At 44.0% G+C, this 13,427-nt stretch overlaps 1 protein-coding gene across 1 annotated transcript in view; it reads left to right on the top strand.

Annotated features, from left to right (window-relative positions):
- LOC138521830 (neurogenic locus notch homolog protein 1-like) overlaps positions 1 to 13,427 on the top strand; it is a 478,650-nt gene that overhangs the window by 369,042 nt on the left and 96,181 nt on the right. The window lies entirely within an intron of this gene.

The raw sequence follows: 13,427 nt of genomic DNA, 5'->3' as shown, positions 1-13,427 counted from the left end.
CCGCAATATCAGACCTTCATCATTGACAACACACCCATTAAGGTGTCCCCAGTAGTCAAAACCCTTGGGGTCTTTTTTGATTCAACCCTATCCTTGTCACGCCAGGTGAATGCTATTACCTCAGCCTCCGCATTCACCACCAAAATCATTAATGCGGTGAAACCCTACTTATCCAATATTAACCGCTTAGCAATAGCCAGAGCCACAGTTGGTGCAAAACTTGACTATTGTAACGCATTACTGCTGGGTACCTCCACCAAAAACCTCCATAAGAGCTGCCTTTAGCATACCTAAAAGGGAACACCTCTCTCAAGCTAAGAGGGACGCACACTGGCTTCCAGTGAAAGAGCGCATCCTTTTCAAAACCATGGCCATCACGCTTAAATGCATCTCCCGCATTGCCCCTGGCTACCCGGCAGAAAAGATCATCCCCCTTACTTCTGCCAGACCCATCTGTTCTCACCATGCCAACATGATGATTGTCCCCACCTTCAAAAGAGCCAAAGCGGGAGGGGCTAGCTTCCAACATTTAACTCCCAAACACTGGAATGCCTTGCCCACAGCTCTCAGAAACAAAGCGTCTTACACCACTTTTCGCAAAGTTCTTAAAACCAAACTGTTTAATTCGTTTGCATAAAGATTTCCTAAACTCTATCCCAATGTAACCAAAGGACACACTGCATACTTTGCTTCATGTACAGAGTTCTCAAATGTCTGCATTGTCTTTTCTATGTACTACCATCGCAACTAAATATGTTTTTCTGCAACAGTGCCACGATTCCTAAGAACTGTTGCACGCTTTACAAATGGAAATAAATAAATAAAATAAATAAATATTATCTTTGGTTATAAACCCTGTAATTTAAAACAATTCAACATCTACTGTATCTATTTCATTTCTAATATTTCAAATGAATAATGAATTTGCTGCTATGCATAGCGAAATGTGTCTTCTATTCATAACGCGCCTCCACATAGAATCCATTGACAAGTAGTTAGAGCATTCAGCAAATTGAGAAAAATTAACAAAGTCATTTAAAGTGCAGTTGAGAACAATCTAAAAAGGGGTATTCTAACGTTTCTACTTTTGTGACCTCGTGGCCAAATCTACAAATTCGCACAGCTCTAGGGATGTTCAGTTGAGCCCCAATAACTCCTCCCACAGGATGCAGATTTATCCTGAGTCTCAAAAGGGTTAACCTCCATCTTCTGTTTGGGGATTTTTTAAGATAGTTTCTGCACATCTTGTAGATTCCCAGCTGATCCTTCGTATGAATCCAATCTCTCAAGCAGAGTTTCTTTTTTATACTCTGAGAATTACCCACCAAATCGTTCAGAGATATCCATCGTATCCATCATGTTATTTAATGTGAGGGCCCAATTGTTTAAGGCAGGACTGGATCGGTTCCATAGTAGATCATGAAGTGTAGTATATAAAGATAAAGGGGGAGGATTCTGTATCTTCATATGCAATAGTAGTGACTTCCATTCCACATATCATTGTCTGGATCTAAGGCCTACTTCTTAACGAATCACAACTATCGGACCACCAGAGGGAAGGTTCAGAGCTTTTCGCCGCAATTTACCCTCCATTTTTAACCAATCAACTGCAGTTGGGAGGGTTTCAGCACCATAGGCTAAGCATGGGACTATTTTCCCAGTATAAAACCTCAGCATACCAATTATGGAGAATTTCCGATATTTCCAATCCAACTTCCTTGCTTGGGAGATAAAAGCTGATATTTTAGGTTGATACAGCTTCATTACGAGTTCGGCAGTGTGGCCAAAAACAGTGGTAATGCAGAGGTAACACAGTTACCACAGCATTACCACCCCATTACCATACTGCTGAACTACGAGTTTGGAGGTAAGATGGAGGAAAAAACTCCAGCAGAATGATGGGGGTAATTCCTCCACTTTACTGTAAAAAACAGCCAAATCGGCAGAATTACTGCTGGCGTATTTCCGGCAATATCCCCATGGAGTCCTCTGCACCCCAATAACTTGGTACTAATACAACCTACCCCCACTTGCAATCCTGCAGTAATTCCGCCGGACCAAGTGGTGGTAACGTTAACTCTGTTTGGTGGCATCAAACTTGCAATGAGGCCCTATAATCTTTCACAACCTCCATGCTAGACACATTTTGATTAATGGTACTACCAAGATACTTTGCACTCTTTACTATTTCTAGTTGTTTATTATTAATGTACCATCTACACCTCATCTTACTATTTATGGCCAGATTTAGAATCAACATTTTAGTTTTAGTTGAATTAATCTCTAAATCTAAATCATGCATATAATTAAAGAGTGAGTCTAGCAGTCTCTGAAGGCCAATTGGGGTTTGAACAATTAACACAAAGTCGTTGGCCAGAGTTATTCCAACCCCTGGAGAGGATACACACTCTGTAGGTCAGTGCAAGATTACTGCTAGGTCTATGGCAAGGTCATGGAATAGGAATAGAAAGGATAGGGGGCACCAAGAGCACATTCCAAGCAAGAGTGATAGAGCGTAAAACAGCAAATCCATGTGAAAAATCTACGTATGAAAGCAGGAAAAGAGTGGAGAACATGCATGACCTGAGCTTTAAGAGTGTTCCTGGGCAGAGAGAGAGAGAGAGAGAGAGAGAGAGAGAGAGAGAGAGAGAGAGAGAGAGAGAGCGAGATTTTAACGTTATTGGGGCACACTTAATGATTCACATCTATAACCTGCCTCTTTAGAGAGTGTACTGCAAACATCTACTGTTTCCTCAAACTTGTTTTTGGAATTCACTAGGCTGGAAGAACCGCGACCAATTAAAGTTATTATTGGAGCTGAATATAGTGTACTGTTTACTGTTCTTATAATTAGTTGAGACTTTTATTTTGTAGGACTACAATATATTTCCCCCCTGTCTTGTTCTACTTCCTCTTAGGATCCTTTGTTTTGCATTTAGGGTATTAATGAATAAGCCCTATTGCACCTGTTTGGTCGTTATTTCAGTTGCTACCTTCTAGAAGTACATGCTTGTAAGCTGGTGCTTCTGCCAGAACGGCCAGTGAAATCCAGACCTTTGGTGCCAAACCCTCCTTTATGATATCCCTTCAAAAGAAGGTGGTCTTCAAGAGATATCCTCTTAACTTCCAGAAGAAGTGACTTGCTTCCATCTTAACTCTCCAGGGTCTCTGCCAGTACTCTTCCCTAGCTATCACTCTACAAGTTCAGAAAGAGTTGTCTACAAATTGGTTGGTTGTGGGGTTTTTGTGTTGAGAAGACAATGACAGTTCTTTGTGGCATTTTTAAGTACATCCCAATGATCGAATGTCCCTAAGCAGGCAATGGCATTCTACTATGACATTGCAAGAAGCCTGAAGTCTTGGAGACCACTTAAAGGAGAAGAAAGTAGCAACCAATGCTTTAATCATGAAAGCTTGTGTGGCGAAAGCTGGCAAGGCATCAACCTGGAGTTCATTATATCGCTCATTCATTAAGATTGCGGTCAGTTTTGCTAAAGAAGTCCTTCAAAATCTCTTCATCAGAAGCATTGTCTCCCTTTAGACCACAGCTGTGGGGTTTATGAAGAATCGGAGTACAAATCATGGGCCGTAAAATAGGAGCCAATGTGATCCTATTCCTGTTTCACTCTTTAATTTGTTCTGTTAGCTGTGACCAGGCATTTTCACTATATCATGAGTTACAAGGACATCTTTTTCAGTGTGAAGGGTACTACAACTAGGTGCTTTTCAAAAGAGAGCTTCCCCCTATGTAAAAAACCAACAAGGCCAAAACACATGTCTGGGGTTACTGATGGTACTCTTGTTCAAAGGAGAATTGGCTAGCATTTCGGTGAAGGACTGCCCTTGTGTGTGGGACCAGACTGATATGTAAATGGAATGTTCGTCTCTGTGAAGGACGCAGCGAGCTCAAACGTGGTTGTAGGCCCTCCTGAGTGGAAGACATTCCATGGAACAGCTTATTTGAACTATGTTCGTCCTCAGTAGAAGGGCTCCCACACTGTGTTTAGCTTTTCAAAGAGCTAGCATACTATTCATGCTTTTTAATGATAATTTGGCATTTTATAATAATTTGGCATTTATATAGCGCTACAAACCCTCAGGCATCTGAGCAGTGCTTATTATTACCCCGTGTATGGTGATCATTTATTGACTTCGGAAGGATGAAAGGCTGAGTTTGGCCCTGCCGGGATTCGAACCTGTCTCAGCATGCTCTGCACAGATCTAATAACATAGAATAGCCGAACCAGATAACACATTAGGAAACATGGCCTGTTCATTGCTGTGCAGGAGAAAAAGGAAAATATGTGAATGTCATTGAAAAGGGCCAGTTCTTTTCCAGCTCTGCTTGCTGAAAGGAGATTGTTTCCGATTACTGATTCCTTGCCAACTCTTCCTCTGGGATGTTTCAGGAAGTCATGGAATTCTCTCCCTGGCTCGCTGCTTGCTGATTTATATACATGCGTGATCAAAGAAGAGCCATAATTCATTCTCTTCAAAGCAGGTTTCGCCGTTGCCTCATGCCCTTCTTTGAAGCAGGCATCATCCTTTCAAAAGCTTCCAGCGACTTTTCCTCGGAGCCAAACTGGACAACAGAACAAGACAACATGTTGAATTGTCTCCTTTGCCTGTAAATGCCCTCTTAATCAAACCAATGCTATACGAGACCGATTTCAAATGGTTTTTCAATTTTCTCAATTTGCTTTACCTAAAAAGATAATAGTGAGCGATTCTTCTTCTGTGCCAAGGTTTTTTAAATGTATTTTGGAAAAATAATAATAATATTTTATATATAACAACATACGAATCCCTGCGAGCATGTCATAATCGTTATTACTTGTCTTCAGTTACCTGCTTTCCCACCCAAACGTTTCCCACGCCCCCTCACTAACCCTTAACCAGACATAATATAGTTCTTGCTATCATATCCACTGGTCCTGTGCACTTCCTTCCCAGTTGTCTTGTTCCTGCGCCTTTAGTCCACATCTTTTCACTCCCTTGGGTTGAATAATGTTAATGTGAGGATAGTCCATTGTAGCATGTCTACTCCTCCGTCCTGCTTTTGTGTTTGGCCAAGACATATTTTAGGTCTTTGAGCATCCCAAGTGCTTTCTCCTTTTCACCCCTATGGAAGAGGCCCAGCATACACGCCTCCGGGGATTGAATATCTAAAGTTATGCCCCCCTGACAAACCTTATGTGCCACTTCACCCCAGAACTTCTGTATAGTATTGCATTCCCAAAACATGTGCACCATTGCAGCGTTTTCCACCTTGCTATTAGGGCGCCTCTGTCTGTTTGCGCCTTTGAATCTGGCAATCACTTCTGGGGTTAGGTAAGCTCTGTGTGTCACATATAACTGCATTAGCTGCAATCTTGCATTTCAGGAGACCTTCTTGTGATAGTTGGCCACCTTCAGCCATTCCTTATCTTTAAAGGGCTTCCCCATTTCTGCCTCCCATCTAGCCCTGATTCTCAGCTCTCCTCTGGAGTGATGTGCTATAAAGTCGTGATATGGTGTGTCCCCCTTCTGAGATATTTATTATCGTTTCTACTTCTTCGCTGCCTATTGTATCTTCTTCAGCAGATGACCATCTACGCTTAATCGTGTTTATTATAGATCTGTGTAGCAGGTACTGCACTCCATGTATGCCTGTTATGTCCTGTAATTCTCTGAATTTCAATCGTTATTTCCTTCCCATAGGTCCCCAATGGTAATGATTCCACACATCTCCCAGTGTGTACGCACGCAAGCTCTCAGTCCTCTGTTATCCGTCATTACTGCTGGCAGGGGTATCTGAGGTGATGTCAGATCTTTGATCTCTAGTTTCTTGCAAGTTCTATGCCATATTTGCATGCCCAGTTTCATTAGTCGTGGACATCCCTGTGGTTCTGGTGGTGCAACCCATATTAGGTCTTTCAAGTGTAGATGTTGAATTGCTAGTTGCAAGAGTGTTGTGTCGACTGTGGGGTCGTCTGCTAGCCAGCCCACTACATATTACATCTGGCATGCTAGATCCTCAACCCTCCTTTTTCATAAGGTCTTTGCAGAGTGTTGAGTGCCACCCTATGTCTACTGCTCTGCAATAGAAAGCTTCTGCACTCTTTTTCGAGTCTTATAAAGAATTGCCTCAGGAAGTTTTTTTGGGACATTTTCGAGGCAATATAGCATCCTCGGTAGCGCTACCATTTTTAAGAGTCCTGCCCTCCCCATCACGGACAGAGGTAACCTCCCCCAAAATTGCATTGACTTCACTAGTCCCTCTATTATTTTTACAGTGTTGTGTATATGTTCCTGTTTCGGGTCACAGTAGTTGTCTAGTCCGAGGTACCTAAAGGAGTGTCTTTCCCACAGGCGTGTTAGTGTTGGTGTGGCATTCGTTCTTTGTTGCCCTCAGCTAATTTGGCTAGCGGGAATAAACAGGATTTATTTCTGTTGATTGTGATTCCAGAAAACTTGCTGAAATTGTCTAGTACGTCAAGTACATGCTGTAGGTTCTCATCAGGGTTCTGTAAGTACAATGACACGTGGTCCGCGTACATTGACACTATGTGCCTCACCCCATCTATTATTACCCCTGCCTCTTTGTATTCCTGTAGTAGGAATGCAGCTATTGGTTCCATTGCAATAATGTAAATCATCGGGGATAGTGGGCAACTTCGCCTGGTGCCTTTCTGTAACTCCCATCTATCAGAGAAATGCTTCCCGTTCTAACTCTAGCCATAGGTTTAGTACAAATCCATTTTTCCCTTCTCATGTAATTTGATCAGAAACCCAGCTTAACCATAGTCACATAGAGCCAGTCCCAATGCACCGAATCAAATGTCTTTGTCGCATCTAGTGAGGTCACTGCACAGTGCTCTTTCCTACCTTCAGTGCTACTAATAACGTGGTGCAACCTCCGTACGCTCCAGGAAATGTTCCTACCCGGGACATATCTCGTTTGATCGGGGTGTATGAGCTCTGTTATTACTCTCCTGAGCCTGTTTGCTAGCACCGCAGTAAGAATGTTGCTGTCTTGGTTCAAAGGGGACAGGGGCCTGTATGAGCCACATTCAACTGTTTTTAATTGGGGTTAGGAAGAGGGATTATTACTGCTTCTCTTAAGCTTTCTGGGAGTGACCCTGTTTCAAATGCTTCGTTATATATCTCGTCAGGAACGGTGCAAGCTGTCCACCTTTTCTTTATAGTATTCGCCCGGCAGCCCATCCATGCCCGGTGTCTTACCTGAGGGCAGTGCTCTTATTATGGCTGTCACTTCCTCTGTCATAATGGGTTCCTCTAACCTAAGCACTTGCTGTTCTTCTAAATACGGTAAGGCCATGAGTTCCAATGCTTCTTGCAGTTCCCCATTTCTCTGTAAAATTCTTGTACAACTCTTTATAGTAGTCGTAAAAAACATCTTGTTCACCCCCACCTGAGTGTTATTTATGCTACCATCAGCATTTTGGATAGAGTGTATTGGTGTTTTCCTGTTATCATTCTTATATAACCATGCCAGCAGCTTGCCAGGTTTATCCCCTTGCGCGTGAGTTTTTTCTAGGTACTGTGGAGAGCTGAATTTGCCCAGTCTGTCCCATTGGGTCAGGCATTTGTGTCGCAATTTTGTTTCTTTGCTTAAGCAGTCTTGGCCAGCACTATTCATTCTTTCAACCTCAGCTAGCTCTTGTTCTATTTTATGTAATTCTGAGGTGATGGCTTTGCGCACCCTCTCACCCCCCTGCTTTGGCTATCATCTCTCCCATGGTCACTACTTTGAATGTTTCCCATATTATACCAACTGTTTTTACACCTCCTTTGAATGCCGTATCTGGGAGTGATTCACTTCTGAGTCTCCAGGACGGTATTGGTGGCCATGGGGCTGTTACAACCCACTTTAGTACTAGCAGGGCATGATCTGACAATACTCTTGCTTTATATTCCGCTTCCTCAAATTCCTTCATATGCTCCTCCCCCGTAAAAAGGCAGTCCAGTCTTGTGTATAATTTGTGTGGAGTGGAGTGGTGAGAGTAATCTCTCACTTCTGGATGGAGTGTTCTCCATATGTCCACTAGTTGAAGGAATGCAGAGGGCATTCAGCACCTTTGCCGGCCAGAGCCGGTCTTTTGAACTTGTAGTCCGACCTATCTATTTTGGGATTCAGTGTGCAATTGAAGTCCCCCCCCCCCCAATATGATGATTTCATCTCTGTACAGCCCCAATCTTGCGTATAATGATATAATGACCAGGAAAAAAGTTGTGGCATCATGATTCGGTGCATAGGTGTTCACTATACATATTTCCCTATTTTCTAGCGCACCTTGGACCATCATCATTATGCCTTCATCATCAGTCTTGGTGTGCAAGATCTTTAGAAGGACTGTCGGGGCTACCCAGATGAGAACTCCCCTAGCATACGATGAGTATCTGGATCCCACTATTAAGCCTCCCCCTTTTTGGGCAATTTTGTCTTGTCTGTGTTTATTGAGGTGTGTCTCTTGTAGTAGGGTGATTCCTATTTTCTGCCTGTGAAAATATGTAATTACTCTCTGCCTTTTTCCATAGTTATTGAGACCTCAAATGTTGCAGGTCATAACGTCAATGCTTCCTGCCATCATCTGCATGTTTGAATAGACTTTTACACTGCTTACAGGACACCACTGCTATTCTAGCAAATGTGGCTTCATGTGTGTCAGGACTTCGGAGTACTCTATCAGGCTGTGTCCCCCTTTCCTTAAACAACTCCCCAGCCCCCCCTTTACCCACCCAACCCTTTCCCAACTTTAACTGTCCGGCCATGCGATGCATGCTCAGACATCTCCGCTTCCGCTCCCTCCCTACCTAGTCCACTGACCAGGCGTTCAGTGCCCAACAGGTGGGTACTTAATAAAGTACTCAAACAAAAGTTGTGTGGGGTAGTAGGAGCCTCTCTCTGTCCCTTGACCCTCGAACCAAGAAGCATGTGTTCTCTCTCCGCTTCCCTGCTCCTTGTCTTTTCCGAATACGGCACTCATGGTGTTATAATCTCGGGTTTGATTCTGCTTCATAGTCTTTGTGTTCACTGGTGCATATGGCTTGTCCCGTTGCACTTTTCAGCCATTAGGTCCCTCGCATAATATTGCTCTAAGGGCTTGTTTTACTTCAAGCGCATATGGTGGTCAGTCCTTTTCCGTTGTTGGTATTTGCACTCTGTCCATCCAGTCTTGCGCCTCTGCAGGGCTGTCGAACAGGGCACGACCATTATGTAGTATCTTCAGGTTGGCCGGGGAGGTTAGCATGTTTTTCAGACCTGCTTTTCTCAGTCTCTCTGTCGTGGCTATGAATTGGGCTCTTCTCTTCTGTACCTGAAAGGTGTAGTCCGGATATATTGCTAGTTTAGCTGAGGCTTTTTGTATAGTGCCCACAGTTCTTAAAAATGGCAAAATCTTCTCCCTATCTTTGTAGTTTAAAACCTTAGCTACGATAGGTATAGGGGGAGCTTCTGGTGGCGGTTTCCTGATTTTGGATCGGTTTGCACGCTCAATTGTGAATCCTTGTGTGAGGTACCCTGGCCCATCGCCTGTAGCAGCAGGTTTTCTACATAATTAGTTGATCAGACCCCTCCATGCCTTCAGGAAGCCCTGGAATCCTTATGTTGTTCCTGCGTGCGCATCCTTCGGCATCTTCTGCTCTTTCCTCCAGCAGTTTTACTCATTGTTGTAGTATACTGACGTCTATCGTCATGTGCGTCACTTCTTTAGTGTTTTCTCTCACTTGCACTTTCAGCTGTCCCGTACGCTCAGCTAGTGACCTCACATCTTGTCTTAAGAGTCCCACATTGATCCTTACAGCGTCGATCTTTGCTTCCAAGGCTGTTTTTTGCAGTGCTGCTATTGCTGCTAGTATTTGCTGATTTCCCTTGTCTAACGTGTCTTTCATGCATTGTACTGGTTCAGTCGCCTTCTCACCTTTAGGGCCATCTTGTCCTTTAGTAAACGCTTCAATAGTGGTCTGTTTACCTTTGGCTTTGCTGACTTTAGTCGCCATCAATTGTGCAGGATTTACACTGCACTGGCCTGTTGGTTCCTTCCTGTCTGGTCCCAAGGGCACTCCAGTTATGCATCCTGTGGCTTCAGCACCCTCTTTTGCTCTTCTCGGTCTCGCCACCCTTTGTGTTGGGTGGTCTGCCTCTCTCTCCTCTGATCCTTCTGTGCTGCAGATCTCTGCTTGTGTCAGGTATGTGCTGGTCATTGGATGTGGGTCTCAGGGCTTCCACCTCTTTTCTTCCAGGTCCTGCCGCCCGTTATGTTGGTAGTTTGCTCCCTGGTTCCTGGCTCTTCCGTGCTATGGTCCTGTACTATGGGTCCGATTGTGTGTAGGCAACTGCTCTCTTGCTGTGTGTGTGCGTGTTTTCTTGTCGTCCCCCCTCTTGTGCTGTGTCTATGTTGCAGCTTGTTTATCTCTGCTTAGTTTGTTTCCTCGTTCGGTCTTGTCTGTGTTTAATTCAGTGTCTGCTCTGTTATATATGTTCAAGTACTCTTCTGTGGACATTGGGGCTTCTTTGTGTATCTATTTAGAGCAGGGGTGCCTCCTTTCAGTTGCACTTTGACCTAGTCTACTGTTGCTGCTCTCGCTTGTACCTGCGGTGGGGCTGCTTTTCTCCTTCTCTCCTCCCACTCCTTACCGATACTATCTCCAGGATCGGAGTTGGGTACACGATCCGCGGTTTGCGGAGTCCCTCCCTGCACGCTGGTCTTCTCTCCACCTCCGGAATTCCTTGTATGTGGGGTCCGATATCGTCGTACACCTCCCAGCTTTGTTTTTGAAGTCTGCTCGGATTTCGCTGATACGTCTGCTTATTGCCTTCCACGCAGATCCTCCGGGCTACAACTGTTTCTACTTGGAAGTGATTGCAGCACGTAGCTTATTGGTCGCCATCATTTTGAGTCAGCTTCTCGGTCCTGCACGAGACACAAATACTTTTGTTTAGCCGCAGTCTGTGCTTCCGCGAGTCCAGCCGAGTGTTCTCTGCTGGTATTGAGACTGTTTCCCCGATTTACACTTTATATGAAGTTCGATATACGCCGCTTGTTGCTTATCTTTGCGGGAACAGGCAGGAGCATCAGAGAGTTACGTCTCCTTCACATGGCGGTTAGCAATGCCCCTTTCTTCTGTGCTAAGGATAACCAGCTAATTTCAGCTGGCAGTGCTTGCTAAAAGGTCACAAAAGGAATTTCCAAGGAAATAACCTTCCTTCCTCTTGTAGGAATGAACCCAACTGAACATGCCTAGAAGACCCCAGGTTCAGAACAGGGAGCTGCCCTGCTTTGAGCTCTTCTTCTCCAAACAATTGTATTCAGTATTACAAAGAGGACCCATTTCTTGCCCTTGTCCTTGGGTGTTTCCATTTTAGTTTTATTTAATGTGTAATGCGCCTAATTACTAGAAACTCATTACAAGGCACACTACATAAAACAATAAAGGGAAAACATAAGTATCAAATAAGCGAACCCCTGGCAGATCAGTTATTTTAGTGCTTTTTGCAGTGCATGCCTCTAAGTCCATCAATCGTCTTTAGCCACTGGGGCCTGCTATGTCTATAAGAATGGCAAAACCCCAAAAAAGTGTGCTAGAGTCCCCAGCGTGATCCCATCACATTCACGGGGAGCCTCTATATACACTGTATGGTGCTGTTGCAATTCACAATGTCCCCAGACTAAATCTAACAATCAAGCAGCAGTCTCATTAGTGGGAGATCCATATATTCCAAGTAGGGTTCACTTCCCCAGAATACCTTTACTCAGAGTTAGCAAGCCCCACTGAAATACTTTCTTGCTATAGCTATTTGAATTTCCAGGTCCCATTCCCAATGTCATTCTTTGGTACGACGTTCATTCGTTCCCCGTTTTTTTTCACGCAGCCTTTTTGCCAAAAAAACATCGAAAAATATGGGGGCGGCATGTAAGGGGTATGGTGGGGTGGGGACTAAAGGGAATAAATAATAGGGGATCGGGGTTTGCCCCCCACTCCTCAAATAAAATAAAAATTGATGCATTTTTACGGCAACATTTTTTGGGCAAAATGTGCTACGAAAAAATAGGAGCGAAGAATGAACACATTTCGCAATTCAAGTAGGCGAGTCTCAGACTTGTGGACAATGCATTTTGTACAACAATGAACTGACATGAAGGAACCAAGGTGAGGAATTTGATCAAAACTGGCAAATAGGACCTAAACAATCCTGGGTTCATTTTCATCCACCAGTGAATCCAGAAGAAGACCTGTGTTCAAGCTGTGGTCTCTAACACCTTGCAATCGCACGTCAGCCTTCATAGGAGTATGAGGGGTGCCAGTGTAATTAGTGATCTTAGTATGGGGCTCGTTTGGTAGAAGGGTATGTGTCATGAGATTCTGTGCTTCTATCTGATTAAGGAGAGCCAACCATTTTTGGGTCTTTTGGAAGTGTATCCATCCTCTCATTATTCCCAGAAAAACATGTTTGGTAAGATGGAAGCTTCTAAGGTGTGATCACTGGGGATTTCGAAGAAGAATTGGTAGTCACCCGCTTACGTATCAAAGCAGACTAACGTGACCTCTGGTAGATTGCGGGAGGCTTTGAAATGCATGTTAAACAGTACATGAGAAAGGGTAGAGCCCTGAGGCACCCCACAAGTGCTTGTGGCTTTTAGGCTGTAAATGGCTTGAGAGTGAAGAAGAAACCGTGCAGAAGGAAGAATATGAGCCAGTTAGTAGCATGAGAGTGTAGTCTGTCAGTATTAATAGGAGCGTACAATGATCCACAGTTTTGAATGCTGTAGACAGGTCCAGTGAGATCAGGAGCAGGGCAATGTCCTGAAGCGATGACTCGCATACCTCCAGAAGAGGCTGTCTCCATGCTTTTCCCGGGGCGACAATCAGCATGTGTGGATGATTGAGTAGATGAATGTCATAGATGATTATCACAAAAAAAATGTCAATTGGGGGATGGTCAATCAACATTATAACAGGATGATCTTTGAGTTTTATTATTGGTCTGCAAGCTCAATAGTTGGAGGATAGCAACATAACTTTTGTCGGATTTGTCCAAACAATAATCGTGCATCATGTCACCTCAAAGAGAGCAAGCGGGAAAATGGGGTTACAAAACACCTGCTTGCTAGTTGGTGTTCCTTTTGATTTAATAATGAGAAGTGTACCCCTTTGTTTACCAGATAAACTATAAATCTCTCAAGGATGTCCTTCACACAGAGTGTTACATGCCTACCCGTGGCTGTCCCGTTCACATTGGTTAGGTCAGTTTGTCTGATGGCTCCTTGATTCAATCAGAGAATGGTTGGAAATGTCCACTGCAGTGGTTTGTGAATGCACCCGCCCCATTCAAGGGACGTTGGGATCCAGGTGTTCTGTTTTTTAAATACTTCTATGGCCTTGAGGCGTTAGGGAGGCGATTCAGAGGGTTGACGCTGTAATTG

The sequence above is a fragment of the Ambystoma mexicanum genome, chromosome 13 (assembly GCF_040938575.1).
Source record: "Ambystoma mexicanum isolate Mex_15411 chromosome 13, UKY_AmexF1_1, whole genome shotgun sequence".
NCBI lineage: Eukaryota > Metazoa > Chordata > Amphibia > Caudata > Ambystomatidae > Ambystoma > Ambystoma mexicanum.
This window is presented reverse-complemented; position numbering and strand designations above follow the sequence as displayed.